This window comes from Saccopteryx bilineata, chromosome 10, assembly GCF_036850765.1.
Source record: "Saccopteryx bilineata isolate mSacBil1 chromosome 10, mSacBil1_pri_phased_curated, whole genome shotgun sequence".
NCBI classification, from domain to species: Eukaryota; Metazoa; Chordata; class Mammalia; order Chiroptera; family Emballonuridae; genus Saccopteryx; species Saccopteryx bilineata.
The window spans coordinates 24,934,628-24,953,114 of record NC_089499.1 but is presented as its reverse complement, the minus strand read 5'-3'; the positions used below and the strand labels follow the sequence as shown (position 1 = coordinate 24,953,114).

General features: G+C 36.7%; 1 long non-coding RNA gene across 1 annotated transcript in view; it reads left to right on the top strand.

The window, feature by feature from the left end:
- Window positions 1-18,487, top strand: part of LOC136314629 (uncharacterized) — a 352,194-nt gene that overhangs the window by 224,227 nt on the left and 109,480 nt on the right. The window contains exon 3 of the long non-coding RNA XR_010727342.1: window positions 13,153-13,205. This is a non-coding gene — a long non-coding RNA (uncharacterized lncRNA). The remainder of the gene's footprint in view (window positions 1-13,152; window positions 13,206-18,487) is intronic.

Below are 18,487 nucleotides of genomic sequence, written 5' to 3'. Positions count from 1 at the left end.
GATGTATTTGTCTGTGTCACATGCCTCTTAGTTAGTGTGAAGAGTCGAGGCATATTATTTTAGTTCAGCATCTTCACATTGGTTGGACTTTTAGATACAAGCTAATGGTGGACTGTGGATAATTTCCTGAGAAATTACTGAACATTTCAGGTATTTAATAAGAACTGCCTCATTTTTAAAAACCTATGTTTTTTTCATTTGCTAAATATTTTTGACACTAAGTAAAAAAGAAGATACAGCTCCTTCTCTCAAAGACCGTAAGTGGCTGTGCCTAGTGTTATGAGTACTATACTCAAGCAAATAGAAAGAGGACATCATTTGCTATTTGGGGAGGGAAATCTTCATAGAAGAAGGAGCATTCGCTCCAGATTCTAAAGACTGAGTAAGAGTTTTCTAGGCAAGTGAGGAAGGGCATTTCAGAGAGGTGGAAAAGAATATGCCAAGCAAGGATGGTGAGTTCCTAGGCTCACAGAATTTCAACTGGCAGCACTTAGATCAGGGATCCCCAAACTTTTTACACAGGGAGCCAGTTCACTGTCCCTCAGACCGTTGGAGGGCCGGACTATAAAAAAAACTATGAACAAATCCCTATGCACACTGCACATATCTTATTTTAAAGTAAAAATACAAAATGGGAACAAATACAATATTTAAAATAAAGAACAAGTAAATTTAAATCAACAAACTGACCAGTATTTCAATGGGAACTATGCTCCTCTCGCTGACCACCAATGAAAGAGGTGCCCCTTCCAGAAGTGCGGTGGGGCCAGATAAACGGCCTTAGGGGGCCGCATGCGGCCCGCGGGCCGTAGTTTGGGGACCCCTGACTTAGGTGGTGTGTTGGCCTGACCGGAAGAATCAAGCCTAGAAAATTCTCCCTGCCCTCCGTTCCCAGACTGTGACTGTGGATGGGGGTCTCGCAGGTAACATGTACACTTCCACAGGCTTAGCCATCTTTGAGCACGTGAGACACATTTCATGACCTTCACAACTAAAGTCATATTAAATGATCATTATTTTATACAAGGTCAAATCCTGAAGATAAGACTCACAAATAAATTTGTACTCCTAAGATAATTTGCTACTTCTCAAAAGGCTCATGATTTCAGAAATACTAAATTACGTTCTGTCACACATGAGCGAAGTGGCATTGTTTTAGAGGAAAAAAGTTTCACACATATTCAGTTCAAGAAGTCAAGTGCTTCTACACGACTTTGAACAAACAGCAATTCCGTGCTCTACCATTTCCCAGCGGTTATTCCTGCTTCCTCAAAGCAACCATTTTCAACTTCTCAGTCTTCTTTATTCTAATATTTCTAATTTACTTACTTATACTTTTTTAATGGCTCAATCGTAGAAATCATTTACTGACAATCCTATTATAGAAAGAATAGATTTAAATATTTCTTATTATATTCATGTTCTCAGTTCCCAAACCCATTTTCCAGTATAGTTAAATCACAATTTTAACTTAATCAATATTCTATATTATACATATATTTGTGCAAATATAACTTATAGTGGAATACACCACATACTATGATTACATTTCCTTCTGTTATATAATTTGGCGTGGTTCTTTTTTTTTTTTTTTTCTTTTTTTATATTTCTGAAGCTGGAAACAGGGAGAGACAGTCAGACAGACTCCCGCATGCACCCGACCGGGATCCACCCGGCACGCCCACCATGGGGCGACGCTCTGCCCACCGGGGGGCGATGCTCTGCCCATCCTGGGCGTCGCCATGTTGCGACCAGAGCCACTCTAGCGCCTGGGGCGGAGGCCACAGAGCCATCCCCAGCGCCCGGGCCATCTTTGCTCCAATGGAGCCTTGGCTGCGGGAGGGGAAGAGAGAGACAGAGAGGAAGGCGCGACGGAGGGGTGGAGAAGCAAATGGGCGCTTCTCCTATGTGCCCTAGCCGGGAATCGAACCCGGGTCCTCCGCACGCTAGGCCGACGCTCTACCGCTGAGCCAACCGGCCAGGGATGGTGTGGTTCTTATTAACCATTCACTTCTCTTTGACAGAGCTCATAATTTAATGTTTTCATTCCCCCTGGTCTGCTAAATTTTCCATATGTTTTCAAGCTACTAGAGTTTTGTTGACATCTATCATCCGCCGTTGTCTCCTCTCCCATTCTTGTTAACCTTGTGGATTTATGCTTTGGGGGCGGAGACAGAGATAACTGTGGATCTTTGATGTGCTGTGTTTAACCAAAGTAGAATAGGGTTTTGCATGTGGGGTCGCAGCAAAGGAAGGAGTAGAATTTTAAGTGCAATGTTTCATCATCTCAGGGGGAAAGCAGGTGTTGAGGCAGAGCAGAGTTTAAACTACTTGTCAGAGATGGTAAGTCACACAGATAAAGGACATATATGGAGGAGGAGTAGAAAGATGTGATTATCCTTGTGAAGATTCTATTTGTAAATGTGGGAGAGAAGGAGTGTTCACAATAAAAGACAGGTCTTGGCCTGAGGGTTATGAGGAAAGGGAAACAGGAAGCTTGCAAACACTTTCAAAGAACTGTCTAAAGATGCTTCATGTCTAACAACTAAAGTTGAGTCCAGCCTCCTTGAATCGTAAGTGCATAGAAATATGAGAAGCAAGAGAGGAGGATTAAGTTATTTGCAAAAATCAACTTGTAAATCTTTGGAGTAGGCAAGTAGGATAGAGCTGCCCTTTGGGAAGAAAAATCAGGCAGCTATAAGTAAAATATATTTAGAACAGGATGGTAATAGAGGTAGGGTAAGAAGGTTGGATGCTGTGATAGGAGTAGAAATAAGAGGAAGGAAAATGTAAAGCAGCTGACTGGCAGGAGGTGTGGAAAGGGTAAATGTAGGGGAAGGAATAGAAAAATACACTCTACAAATTGGCAGTTATAGAAACCGTCACGGGGATGTAAAGTACAATATAAGGTATAGTCAATAAGTTTGTAATAACTATGTATGGCGACTAGATTTGTCAGGGTGATCACTTTATAAGTTATATAAATGTTGTGCACCTGCAACTAATATAATATTGTATATTAACTGCATTTGAAGGGTTTAAAAAATACACATACCCTAGAACAGTTAGAAGGGGGAGCAGGAAGACTTGAAGGTCAGTCATTCAAATTTGGGTAACTACATTAGTGATGGTTCCATTCACAGAAATGGAGAAGTTATTAGAAGCAGAAACTAGAGAGGAAATGAGTTGTTTGTGGACGTAAGACATCTGAGTTCTCAAACCATAAAAAATATCCAAAAGAATATTGGAAATGTGGGTTTAATTTAAGAAAGAACAGGGTTAAAAAAGAGAGGGTCTATAAGGAAAGTAGGGAGCATCAGTAAATCACTAAGCCCCCTGTTTAACTCAGCTGATCCTACCCTATCCCACCCCATCCCCCAAATTAAAACTACATCAATTGAAAAAGTGATGTGTTGATTTACATTGTGGTTGACGCTCCTTATCTCGGCATCACCAATCCCTTTCAGTAGCTCTGATATCATTACCAAACCTTTACAATGGACACTCTCAATTCCCTGCAGTAAGCTACTTAATTTCCTTGTGCCTGTTTCCTCATGGATAAAATGAGGATACTAACAGCACCTATCCCAAAGGGTTATTGCAAGAATAAGATGAGTTAATATTTGTAAAGCGCTTAGAACTGCATCTGGCATGTGGTAAGTCCCAAAAAGGTGCTGTAGTTCTTGTGTTTTTGTCTTGCTTTTGCCATTGATGAGGTGATGTATCATACTTCTTTTTGTGTCCCTCGCAGTATAAACCAATTTGGGCAGTCAATGCTCAGTAAATCTTCAGTTGACAGAGAATCATCAAAGCCATTTTTCTGCTATTGGTTGGCCCTGTGGAGCACTTTGCCAGACATCACAATGTGAATAAGCAGAAAGTTAAGATTTAAGTGTAGGTCTTAATGATTTTAAATTCAATGTCCTTTCCTACAAAAGTTAGCTTATTTTATAAATTTTGCTAATTTAGTCCCCAAAAATGAATTTGTCATTCATACTACTGGCCCATGATAAGACACCTGCATATTGTAGGTACTCAGGATCCAAATGAAGGGAGGTTCCACGATCATCAAGGGAAGACTTCCATACCCATTCCATTGGCCAAAGCTAATTGGCCACACCCAGCTTAAACTAGACAGTGGAAGTGAATTTGTCCCTTCTACACTGAAGAGAAGAGTACCAGAATATTTGGAAGGAGCCCTGATTATTATCACGCTATGGGAAAAAAAAAAAAAAAACAGGATGCAAATTATTTTATGTATGATTCCAGAACCTCCGCTCTTGATCATCATATAAAACTGCCTCCCAAATTCTGTTACAGGCTCATTGAAACTCAATTTTGAGATACAAAGAAGTACAGTTACCAGATTTAGCAACTGGAACACCAAGCTGAATTTGAATTTCATATAGGTACATTTTTAGTGTAAGAGAATATCTCATGTAATAGTTGAGACACATCTATACCCAGTTACTAGTTATTTATTTGATATTCAAATTTAACTGGGTATTCTGTCCTATTTTGTGGCAACCCTACAGACAAGCTTTTCCTAGATCAAGTATGGTAAGAAATATCTAAACGTTTTTGGATGGCGAACAGTACAATAATAGGAATGGGTTAGATTATAATTGCAAGTGTTTTCCTGAAGGTTAGCAGGAAGTTCCTTCCGGGAAACATAGTGACGATGGTTGCAAAGTAACAATCATACCTTTATCCTAAAGCATCTATCCCTCAAACCAAATGTAGTTCCATGCTGTCCTATAGAAAAAGAAAAAGAAAAGAAATGAGTGATTTCTTGGGCATAACAAGAAATAAAGAAGCCAGGAGTAGAAAGTATAGGGCCACAGTAAGATATGAAAGTCTTTTTTTTTTCTTTTTTTAAGAAAAAAAGAAAAGATTGTAGAACTTGGAGGTTCTGAGGGAGAAGACTAGACAGAAGCAATGAGATTGACCTTTCTCTAGGTTGCCTGTACTCAACTTGTATTGGCTTGTTTACTGTTTATAGTTTCGGGGCATTCCTACTTGATTTGACCATGAGTTCAGAGCTGAACATTAAAACTAATTAAAATTGGGAAGTAGCCTTAATAAGGAAAGGCAAAAAGAACTAAGCAGGTCCAAAGGAGATACTGAGCCCTGGCCAGCTGGCTCAGTAGTAGACCGTCGGCCTGGTGTGCAGGAGTCCCGGGTTCGATTCCTGGCCAGGGCACACAGGAGAAGCACCCATCTGCTTCTCTACCCCTCCCCCTCTCCTTCCTCTCTGTCTCTCTCTTCCCCTCCTGCAGCCAGGGCTCCACTGGAGCAGGGTTGGCTCGGGTGCTGAGGATGGCTCTGTGGCCTCTGCCTCAGGCGCTAGAATGGCTCTGGTTGCAACAGAGCAATGCCCCAGATGGGCAGAGTATTGCCCCCTGGTGGATGTGCCAGGTGGATCCCGGTCAGGTGCATGCGGGAGTCTGTCTGACTGCCTCCCCATTTCCAACTTCAGAAAAATACAAAAAAAAAAAAAAAAAAAAAAAAAGGAGATACTGTAGTTTTTAAGCAAATAAAGGCACGCATAATTTAATATAATTTAATAAATGGCAACACCCCTGGGACACATGGGAGTGTGGCTGATGACAGGATGTGATGGTGATTAATTTATTGGGTGGACATTACAGACACACACACACACACACACACACACACACACACACACGATGAAGAACATAAGGACCAGGTCAGATAGCACACTTTTGGGTCTGGTTCCTGGACATTCTTTGATTACAGGGAAAGAGGAGACCAAACACCTATCAAAACTCTTCCCAACTTTTTGAATATATAATAAATTATGAAGTTAAACTCAACCCCTTTACACTATCACACTGAGCTTCTTGTTCTTAAGAAAAACTGCTATAATTCCCTTTGTTTCCAATAAAGTTACTCATCTGTAAGTTACTTTTCCCCTGACAAGATTGCAAGCACTCTGGGGGTACGGATGGGGCTTTATTTACATTCACCTTGTTCCTAATCCAAACGCCGCTTCCTGTGCTGAGCAGTTGCACAGCAAGTGCCTCTGAATAGAGTCGCATCCTTGGCTGCTGTCCCCAGGATCCAGATGCGGAGCATTTTGCTGCCATCCCAGCTGGGAGCCAGCTTCGGAAAAGTCAGAGTTCCTTTCCTCTAGGAACCTGCGATCTATGTAGGGAAACACTTACAATAGTCTTGAACATGACTTGCCCATAGATAAAAAGAAATCCAGTGCCAATCAATACAGCCCACGTGTCCCATAAATGTTGATGGAGTGCTGATAGGTGAGTTTGGAAACCACTTTGCTTTGGGCGTTGGAGGTAAAAACTTTCAAAGCTTCTGTCGAGTCCTTGAATCCAATAGGACAGTAGGGCAAAGTTAGAGTTTGCGGGTAAAGCTACTGTCTGTCTCCCTCATGGAAATGCAGTGTGGCTTCTAACCCAGTAGTCCACGAAGCATCCTGCTTTTTATCATCATTTGAAATGGAAACTCTGGGAAGGAAAAGCGGCGAGATTGCCGAGTACCACGATCCCGTTCACTCTGCAGAAATGACTCAAGCTCCTGGACTGGGCCTGGCGCACACCATTGTCACTGCCCCTGAGGAGTTCTCAGTCTAGTGGGGGCGCCGTGGGAGTCCACAGGAACACAGCGCCAGTGCTTGATCGGGGCTAGAATCTGTGGATAGTCACGGGCTCTGAGGTGAGTTGCAGAAACCTGTGTTGGAGAACCTAAAGTAGTTTCATGGGACCACTAAACCATAGACAAGCCGCTCTTAACCTTAACGCTCACTTATTAATTCATTCTTTGGTTTATTTATTCATGCAGACTTTTTTTTCTTTTTTTGACAAGGAACATGGCTAAGCACTACATGAAATATGTGAATCAATGGCTTGTCATTTGTTACCTTGAGAAGCTGCTGGTATAGTAGGGAAGAAAGGCATGTGAAGACTTTTATCTAAATCAGCATCGAGGTGAAGCAGCATGGGAGAAATACGAAGGCGTCCAGGAGGCAGCCCTGTGCTGTTCTCCCTGGGAGGTCTGCAGAGGCTCTGCAGAGATGGTAGTCTTTGATATGAACCCGAGTTCATGCCTTAGTGTATTTGGCTACATAGGCAGGAAACTACTTCAGGCAGAGGGCACAGGATGAGCAAAAGCAAGGAGGCTATAAATCTCAGGTGTGTGAATAACTTTCTCTTATCACTTGCCCTGGGTGGGGGGGAGGGAGAAGAGAGCAGGAGTGATAACAACATAAGAAATCTGAGAAGCTGGGGAACTGTAGATGCTGAAGAAGCCATGTAAAAGGGCTGGGAGCCTGGAGACAAACTGTGTCTAGTTAGCCGTTTTGCCAAAGGCCAGCTCTGCTTAGGAATCTGAAAAGAAAACATTATTTATGTGTTACCACCAGCAATACATCCGAGAGGCCAAGCGGAGCTGAGAGTTATTGAGCGGGTTCAAAGCAATCTCGATTATTGAAAATGAATGAAATTGAATTCCACTTCCTAGAGAGTCATTTATTGAGAGACAAAAGCAATTAATATTGAAAATAAAATAATTGTGAACTTCTGAACTAAATTACCATGCAGATATAATGTACTGTCTCATCAGTCTTTAAATACTTCATGTATTAAAAAATTGTAACACCGGTGCCTGAACCGGGGTCTTCCACATTATTAATATTTATTCATTCTGCTTTTGCCAAAAGGGAATTCTTAAAAGTAACAAATTCAAAACCAAAGTATCAGAAATATAATTCAAAATTTAAAATTCACAGCCATGTTGAAGTTTGAGATTTCAGTTTGTCAATTAATTCTTTCATTTAGTAAAATTTTCTTAAAAGCTGAACTTGTAATATGTTCCGTAATTCATTGATAGCAATGGGAATTTTTGCATTTTATTGAAATTTGACACCATCATGGAGTACCTGTTGCTGGATACCATGCTTGCATTTGATGAGTCATTGTGCTGTCAACCTTAAGCATCCTTGTGTAAGTGATTTATGTACTGAGGGCCCTTAAAAATTGAAAGTCCCGCCTGACCAGGCAGTGGCGCAGTGGATAGAGCGTTGGACTGGGATGCGGAGGACCCAGGTTTGAGACCCCGAAGTCGCCATCTTGAGCACAGGCTCATCTGGTTTGAGCAAAGCTCACCAGCTTGGACCCAAGGTCATTGGCTCAAGCAAGGGATCACCCAGTTTGCTGAAGGCCCACAGTCAAGGCACATATGAGAAAGCAATCAATGAACAACTAAGGTGTCACAACAAAAAACTGATTGATGCTTCTCATCTCTCTCCATTCCTGTCTGTCTGTCCCTATCTATCCCTCTCTCTGAGTCTCTCTCTGTCTCTGTAAAAAAAAATTTTTTTTAATTAAAAATTTTTTAAAAAAAGAATGGAAAGTCCCAACTTGAGTCACTTTGTTTTATGGAAACACTACAAGGTCTCTAGATGGTTGGCCACCTGTTATACTTACTTTTTCCTCCTTTGGGAAATGAGCTGTCATTAAGGAGGGAACTGATGCAGAGCTTATGATGAGGATTGGGAGAAAGTAATTAGGAAGAGTTGGGAGAGTGAGACTGGAAAGAAAAGGAGACCAGCAAAGGGACAACAGTGTCAGGAAAAGTGCCCTGGAGAATAATTTAGGTCCTGTTATGCTGGGGAGCTCTGGAATTAGTATAGGATATATCCCAGAGCCATTGCAACCAGGGGCAAAGGAGCCAGTGTGATGTGGTATCTGATGATGCTCCCACAGATAATCTCAAGTGTAGCTGTTGGGAGTGAAAGCACGCGGGGAACTGATGTGTGAAAGGTGGGGAAGGGATCGGAGGGCATGTGGGCTGGGTCCTGGCAGCATCTGCCACATCAGCCCTGTCAAACACTCTGTGATTATTGTTAAATGCGGAGGAGAGTGGAATCTTACCAGTTCATGACAGTAGTCGAGAATTCACTATCGTCATCCTAGGAAACATACCCAGCTGTTGGCAGTCTTTTCAATTCGGAGCTTGACGTGCAGGGAGAAGTTTCAAAGGGGCCGAGAGATCAACTTCCTGCTGGTAACAAGCTGGTGGGAGAGGACTGACACATGTGAAGCCCTCTACTAAGTTAGGAAAACAAACCGGGAGAGGCAGAGTAGATAATGTCATCGTGAAAAAGCTTCCAGATTACTGAGCATAAGGCAGCAGAAAAAGCGGAGTTTCTGAAGAGCCAAAGAGATACGTCCAACTGAAAGCTTGAAATTCAGTCTTAAAGACTATTGGCTGGAAAATATATTTGCGTGCACAATTTGACCCGTAGCCTGCCAGTTTTCAGTACTGAATGTCTGAAATAAATTACCTTCATGTGTAAATAAGTAGGATTTGGATATTGATCAAAAACTTCCCAAAATGTAGAAAGGGAAAAAGACTGTTGAACCCACTAGGTTCTTGCCATCTATTTAAAGTTGGGACTCTGTCTCAGAGAAATAGATGCTCTCGGTAGCAGGTTTCATTGTAATGGAATCTTCAGTATATAGCCTACATTTGTTGATGGTTTAATACTTGTATGTATCTCAGAAAAGAGAAATTAAACCCTTTGTTTGGCTGAGAGCTGCCGTTGGCATTTTTGGAGAAAAGAATTCTTTGAACTATTCAACAAAATATAATGTTGTTTGTCTTTAAATAAGAATAAAATACTACCCCTTTGACCTTCTCAGAATCATTAGGGAAAAAAGATCTCTTTAATGGCCAATGTCCCACTAAAGTCCATGTAAATTGATGGATTGTAGCACTAATTTGTAAGCCCTGAAGTGAACCATATATACCATTGGTGTATGAGCCTTCATTGTTATATCTTCACAAAGTTATATTTTATAGTAGCGCTCTCCTGTGTTTATCCCATGTACCAGGACATCATTGGGGTTTTTACAGTGATTCACCATCAACGATTAGGCAGATTATTGAAATGTTAGCTTCTAACCTTTGAGCTGAGGCTGAATGGTCCCACAGCTACATTTAAGCATTATAAATGTTTCTGCCGGAAACTTCTGTGTTTTTTGCATTCAACATGCAAGCCAGGTCTTATTGGCAGTTATAAACCAGTAGGGAATAGACATTTTAGGAATCTTTTGCAATAAGCACTCTTGTATACTGGTTATGACTTAAGATGTTCCATTGTTAAAGAACTTAAGGTTATATTCATTATTTTTTTTAAATTATATTTGAGAATAAGAGTTGGGTGTTACTATCCTAGATATGTTTTTCCCTCTTAAAGTTTAAAACAAAAATACTTACCTAGAGACTGAATTTTAAATACTTAATCTCTTAGAAAAATCATAAGCCAAATAGATAATAAAATAAATCTTTAATTAATCTGGGTTGGCTTGCCTCACTGACTGAATTTGCCAGATGATTGAGTAACTTTCCACTTCACTTTTTGCTTTGAAGACTTGGCCTGGGGAGAGCTTACTCATTCGTAGACCCTATGGGATGAGAGTAGCTTCAAAGGAAAAATGAGGACTTCTTTTGTTTCAATTTCTTGACCTTGCAATTAGAGTTGTGTTTGCTTTTATATTTTAAGAAGATGATGACCTTGCCTGACCTGTGGTGGCGCAGTGGATAAAGCATCAACCTGGAATGCTGAGGTCACCAGTTCGAAACCCTGGGCTTGCCGGGTCAAGGCACATATGCGAGTTGATGTTTCTTGCTCCTCTCCCCCTTCTTTCTCTCTCTCTTTCTCTCTCACGCTCTAAAAAAATAAAATGAATAAATAAAATCTAAAAAAAAAAAAAAAAAAGATGATGACCTTTTGTTCATTCAGACTCACTGGAGGAAGGCTAGTCCAAATGATGGAGAAAGCTAAACTATCAGTTATTTTTAAAATAATAGAATATTTTTTACTATGAATCATATTTTGCTATAGAAAATAGTTTACTGTGGAGCTGACCATTATAAAGTCCTTTTAGAAGGACTTTTAGAGAAATTGAATGATTACTTAGATAAGAATGATTTATAAAGTTTTGTTTGAAAAATGTGTCTCTTACACTATTAATTTGCTTTGGAAGCTTCTCTTTATTGGTGAATCAAAGATACACTTCTGAACAATTGGCATTATGTATTTCTTTCTTCTGAGTTAAACTGTTCCTATTGGACACCACCCAAAACAGTGTTTAATTATGCACTTGCACTTTGCTCAGTAGTAAAAAAATGTCTTTAGCATGAATTTCCTGTCCATTAACATTCACCTAAATGACATTGGGGTGCCATTTGGTTAATTACATTTGGAGTTCAAATTTTTGGTTATGGCAGATTTATCAGAGTTAATCTTTTAAAGGCATAACAAATAATGGGCAATGCAGGTGAAGATGAACTTTCCTTAAATCATTAGGATTGGTTGTCTTGTTTTTCATAAGTACAGTGGATATTGATATAGTACATTTTGCTTTTGTGTTGGTTAGATTGTATAAATTCCAAGTGGTTAGGCTCAGGGAATATTTTGCCAACCTTGAGTCATTATAGGTTACAGGAACAAGCTGACTGATATAATGACTTTTGATTTTTAAGATGTTATAAAACTTAAGTAACTTTTGTTGGTTTTCTACTAGTCCATTGAACAATTTAATGTGATTTTTGATAAATGAAGCAAAAAGAAAAGAACTTCTGCTCTGATGGAGTTTGCAATTGAGTGGGTGGGCAAATCTAAACCAAGTAAGAAGTTAATGAATATAATTATTACAATTTGTAAAAAAAAAAAAATGCTTGGAAGACCTGGTGACCTAAGACAGAAAGAGAGGTGTGAAGTGATAGATGATCTTATTCTTATTTTCTTTATTGATCATTATAACTAATTTTCATTTTCTTCAATACAAATAAAAAATCAACAATTGATTATGCAATTATTTACTTAGATTCAGTTAAAATATGTACTTACTGAATCATTGAAATGATTGTTTCCAAAAAGGTCTGATTATATGGGTAGTCACAATCTAGACACTTAAGTTACAGAAAATTTGAAAGTAACTAAAAGATTCACCTATAATTTTTTCACCAAAAGATAATCAGTATTAATATTTTGGTAGGTATTTTCTACTTTCTGATACACATATAAATATTTATACATATGCATTTTTACAAGAAATAGAATCTTACTCTACACATTATTATACAGCCATTTTCTACTCTTTAGAATGAACATTTTCCCGTGATATTTTATGTTGTTTTACATTATAATTTTAATGTCTGCATATAATTGCATTGTTGCATCATAACCAAGCCACTATTTGTGTACATTTCAGTTTTTTCTAGTTTTTGACTTTTATAAATAGTGAAATGTTTATCCTTTTTCTTATTTTTAATTATTTCCTTACAGAACACTCCTAAAATCAGAATTGCTTGGTTTAACTCCTGAGGCTTTGCATATAGAATTACTTACTATCCCTCCAAAAAAACCATACCAATGTATACTTTCACTAGCAGGAAACATGTCTCCATTTCACTTTTACAAGGTTCTTTTCATTTTTAATTTGTCATTTCAGCAGTCACAAAATGACTACAAAAAGTATTTTATGGTTTTTTTTTAATTTTATGTAAAATTTGAATATATGTTTAACCATGTTTTAAGAATTGTAATATTACTTTTAAAATTAAGCTAGAAATAAAATCAAATTTAGAGGAATAGGGAACTTCTAGAATGTGAACATTCTGAAGACTAAATTGAAAGTGATTTTCTTTACAAAAGCAAGTCAACAAGAAACAAATGAGAATATAAGTAATAGAATGGAAACCAAAAAAAATATATACTGTTTAGAGAAAACAAATGTGAAATCAAGGTAGAAAATCTTTGTTCCCGAGAATCAGTTTGCTGGAATTTCTGATGAGCAAATTGTTTTTAGATTGACTTATGAAAATCTGGTGGTATGGTAGAATTCCTGTGATCATTCTCTTGAAAGAGATTACAGTGAACCAATGAGAAAAGTGGGTTGTCTATGAAGATTGCATTCCAATAGACATTGTAAATGGAAAATTTTAAATTGTAGGACCCCTTGCAGACATCTTTCCCATGACTGGTAGTTATCAACATTAAATAGTACTAAGAAAATCAAGTGACTATATTAAATACAGTGACAGAATGTTAGAATTAAAAGGAATTTGAAAGATTGTCTAACTCAACTCCTCATTTTACAGGTAAAACAGAGTACTGCAGAGATGAAGTGATTTGCCCAAGGACCCCATAGCTTGTGAGTAAAGAGAGAAGATATAAACAAATTTGAACAGTAAACATAATGAATATCCTGGGTATAGTCAGACAAGAGCTGGGTTTGATTTTCCAAGATCAGCTGTAGGGAGAAATGCAGAATTTCTGCACTTGAATAGATGAAGCACTTGACTAAGAAAAAATAGACAAAAATTACTGTTGCTTCAAGAAGACAAAGACTTATTTCATGTAGACCCCCTGAAAAGTCATGTTTTCATATTGTTTGCGCAGATTGGGTAAACATGGCTACATCAAAATGGTCCAGAGATTTCCTGAGAAAAGATTAACATGCTTGATATGGAACTTTCATAATAAAAGAAATACTAGAGTTTAATTTGTAGTGATTTAAGAAGATGGAAGATTTTTGGAGATGGGCAATCTAATTATAATGAAAATAAAATTTCATTTACCCATCATTTCCTCCATTATTCATTATATTTTTTTTATTGAGAAGATAAGTACATACAAAGAATAGCAAAGAAAAACATATTAAAGTGCACTAGGAAAAATATGGAATTAATGTAATGCTACTTAACTATAAATTTCTCATATTATAATCATATTTTAATTTAATCTTCAAGTGAACCTATTGGATAAGTTTAATTGGTTATTTTAAAAACAGAATTTCTATAGCAGTTCCAAATAACTTTATTACTTTCTCTAATTCATTTGGAATTTAATGTATTTTTTAATGACTTGATAACTTTATTTTCTTCTCTACTTAGAGTAATTATGCATTCAGTTGAATATTTTAAGATTTGAACACAGCCTCCTTCTGTTTTGGTTTGTTGTTGCTGCTTTTTCCTAATCAAGAGCTAGCTTTTCATCCAAATTTAAATGTACACTGAAATAATTCCATTGATTTATTGTTGTAGTTTAACACCAATAAATTAATTGTTTCATTTTATATTCCAGAAATCAAAACATTTTATACTAATTAAATGTTGTTAATAATGTCTATGGCATATAGTTTAGAGAAAAATATTAAGTGATTCAAGTTGTTTTTGTTTATTTGTAAGAATAAGTACATGAATATAGTTAACACATTTTTTGAAAATGAAGAACTTGTCCAATCTGATATGGTAGTGCATAGTGCATATTTTAATAAAGCTTAAGTAATTACAATGTTTTGGCACTGGCTCAGGAATAAAGAGATCAGTGGAATAGAGTACGGTCTAGAAAGAAATCAAAATAGAGATTTAACATAGGATAAAAGTGGCATTTCAACTTAATAGGAAAACAATAGTACAGTCAAGAAGTAATGAAGAGACAAAACAACAACATAAAAATGTAAAATATGTTTATGGAAAATGACAAAGTTAACGCATTTTTCTCAACAAATATGGAATATAACAAATAAAAAATGTGGAAACACATATTTGTAAATATGTGTTTACAAATATGTAAACACATCCATGAGAATAGCGTAAATTATTTAGTGGGAAATAGGCAAACTATATGAACTGTATTTTCTTAAAAGAAATATCAATGGCCAGTAAAAATTGTTTTAATTATTCAAGTGTACTAATGAGTAAATATAAGTAAAATATATTTTATGTTTTAGACTGGCAGAATATAAGCTTAATAACATCAAGCAATGGTGAGGCCACAGGGACATCAGCCCACTCTTTCCTTATAAAGTGGGAATGTGACATGAAATAATTTTTCTTGGGGTAAAATTGACCAATGCCTATTAAAATTCCAATTATAGGCATCATCTGACCCAAATACCTAACTTCTCAAAAAATATTCAATGAGATTATTCAAGTTTATAAGATTTATATGTTCATTGTGCTTTGTCTATAACAGAAAAAATAAAAAACTGGTTATATAAATCATGGTACCTCAATGTAAGGAAATTATAGTTTTTATTAAAATGCAGTAACTATCATATGACATGAAATATGTCAATGGTGATTGAGAAATACAAATTATATGCATAGCCTAATCTTATTTTTGTTAAAAATAACATTCAAGTTTTAAAAAATACTTGTTCCTGGGTTTAGAATTGGAAGAGTATCTAGGTTACCTATTTTGTCCTCTCTTATTTTTAATATGTTCTGATGATAGTTGCTTCTTATTTATTTCATTTTGTGGTATATAACTAGCATATAAAAATAGAAAATAACAGAAAAGTTAAAGTAGAACAATAAAAATAGTAGACCAGGATCTATTTTATTGTTGTGCTACCTGACTTCAAAATTATATTTTGATAAATTCAAAATGAGCTATTCATTAAAAATGTACATCTTTAAGAAATTCCACTCCTAGGTATATACCCAAGAAAAATGAAAATGGATGTCTTCACAGAATTTGTATATACATATTCATAGCAACGTTATTCATCCAAAGTGTAGAAACAACCTAAATTTTGTCCAACTGATGAATGGCTAAACAAACTGTGATATATCCACATATTAAAATATTACTGTATTTTAAAAAATGACATTCCAATGTACACTATATATAGCCTAGCTAAACTTGAAAAACTATGTTAAAGAAGGTAGCCAGTCCTAAAGAACACATGTTATTTTATTTATATAAAATGTATAAGATATGTAAATGTAGAGACAGAAAGTAGATTATTGGTTTCCCAGGACTTGAGGCTGAGAAGTGTATGGTAAGAAGTTACTGTTAATGGGTATAGGATTTCGTTTTGAGAAGTAAAAATGTTTTCAAATTAGGTCATGTTGATGGTTGCACAGCTCTGTGAATGTACTACAACCATTGAATTGTATATATTAAAAAGATGAATCCTATAGAGTATGAATTATACCTCGATAAAGATTTTTAAAAATATTATATATACTCTTTTTTTCTTTGTTTTTGTTTTTAATTTTTTAATTTTATTTAGAAAATTAACAGAGTGACATTGATCAGTAAGAGTATATAGGATTCAAGTAAACATTTCTATAGCATTTGAACTGTTGATTATGTTGTGTACTCATCACCCAAAGTCAAATCACTTTACGTCACCTTATATTTGTCCCTCTTTACATCCTTTCCCCCAACCCCCTCCCCCACCCCCTCCTTTATGTTCCCTTCCCCCTGGTAACTGCTTCACTTTTCTATATGTCCATAGTCTCCATTTTATATCCACCTATGTGTGAAATCATACAGTTCTTAGCTTTTTCTGACTTACTTATTTCACTGAGGATAGTGTTCTCAAGATCCCTCCATGCTGCCATAAATGTCACTATGTCATTATTTCTTATGGCTGAGTATTATTCCATTATATATATGTACTATATCTTCTTTATCCAATCATCTACCAAGGGACACTTTGGTTGTTACCATGTCTTGGCCACTGTGAATAATGCTGTGGTGAACATGGGGGTGCATATGTCTTTACATACCAATGTTTTTGAGTTTTTGAAGTAGATATTCAGTAGAGGGATTGCTGGATCATATGGTAATTCTATTCTTAATTTTTTGAGGAATCACCATACTTTCTTCCATAATGGTTGTACTAATTTGCATTCCCATCAGTACTTTCAACACTATAGAAATAAAGAAACCTAGGAAATGCACCTCAAAGTTCATGGAATTTTCCTTTGGCTTATAGACAACAAGACAAGAGCTGTGTAAATTAGAAAGATTGTTGAGATGGCTTCTTGGAGATAGGGAGTAATAAAGATTATCAGTGCTTCAGCAGTCTGGACTTGAGTCTGGAAAGGTAATACCGCCTTTTAATAGTTACAGAGGTGTTCCCAGAAAATGGTATCTATACCAGTGATGGTACTAGTGATGATTTAAATCACTACACGAGTGATGGAACTAGTGATGATTTAATTTCTTCATTACCCTTCCATTATTCATTCCCCTTTCCATTGTCCTCCAAAACTTTGGATTCTCTTGGTAAGAGAGACTACATGTTGGTTTTCTATCTCCCCTTGCGAGGGAGATAGAAATATGTAATATATATATTACAGTTTATTATATTGTGTATCCATCAACCAAAGTCAAATCATTTTCTGTCACCACATATTTGTCCCATTTTACTCCCCTCCCTCAAGTAACCATTTCACACTTATCTATGTCCATGAGTCTGTTTTATGTCCCAACTATCTGTGTGATCATATAGTTCTTAGCATTTTCTGATTTATTTCATTTAGTATAATGTTTTTCAAGGTCCATCTATGTTGTCATAAATGACACTCTGTCATCATTTCTATGGCTGAGTCATATTCCATTGTATATTTATCACATCTTCTTTATACAATCCTCTACTGAAGGACACTTTGGTTATTTCCATGTTTTAACCGCTATGTGATGAACATGAGGGTGTATGTGTCTTTGTGTAAGCAATGTTTTGAGTTTGCTGGGTAGATATACAGTAGGGGGATTGCTGGGTCATGTGGAAACTGTGTTCTTAAATTTTTTTAACAAAAAGAGACTGGTCCTGTGACTCAGCTATCCTTAGGCTACCCCATCTAACCAGGACTCAATTATATTTTGTTGTTCTTGTTGTCCTTTTTATGTTTCATTTATCATTTGTTTGAATTAAATGAAGCTTATTTTTTCATTTTAGAACATTATAACTTGTGCATCATAAACACAGTTATTCAAGTAAAATATAAAATGTGTGCTGACCTAAATAAAAATACTAAAAATGAAAGTTGTTTGCCTTGTTAGGGAAAATTCATGCTGGCAGAATCTAAATGACTGAAGTTCAGAGGACAATTTAAAGACTATAGCAGTCATAAAATCTTGGTGCTACAGGGATCTGCAAACCATTTGTTTCAACATATTTGTTTGACAAATGAGGTAACATAGACCCTGGAAGGTTGTGGCCTTGCACAGAGTCACATTTTCAGGCTTAGCTTCAAGATAAGAGAAGCACTGGTAATTCTTTTTACCCCACATCACTAAGAAGTTGTCACAAAAGATGTGGTTTAGGTCGGTTGAACCAGAATTAACAATTCCTTTGTGATTTAGCGAGACTCAATTTAGGAAGGCTATGATTACCAAATGGCAAATACAATCTCCCTGTTTCTGGTTGCAGTTGGGTGCTCTTGAAGTTTTGTTGTCAGGGGCAGACAGGGAGTGGAGAGATGGGATTATGAAAAAGCAGGCAGGGAAGGAAGCATAGACCCATCTTACCTTTTTGTAAAATGCCAAAGCTAATTTCAATGATTGCTTTAGCTATATAACAGTAACCAAGATTAAAGTAAGCAGGCACCCACTTTAGGATATGAGAGCCGGAATTTTAGATTTCATTATAAGATTGCCATTTCAACAAAATAGTGATATAATGGCAATAGA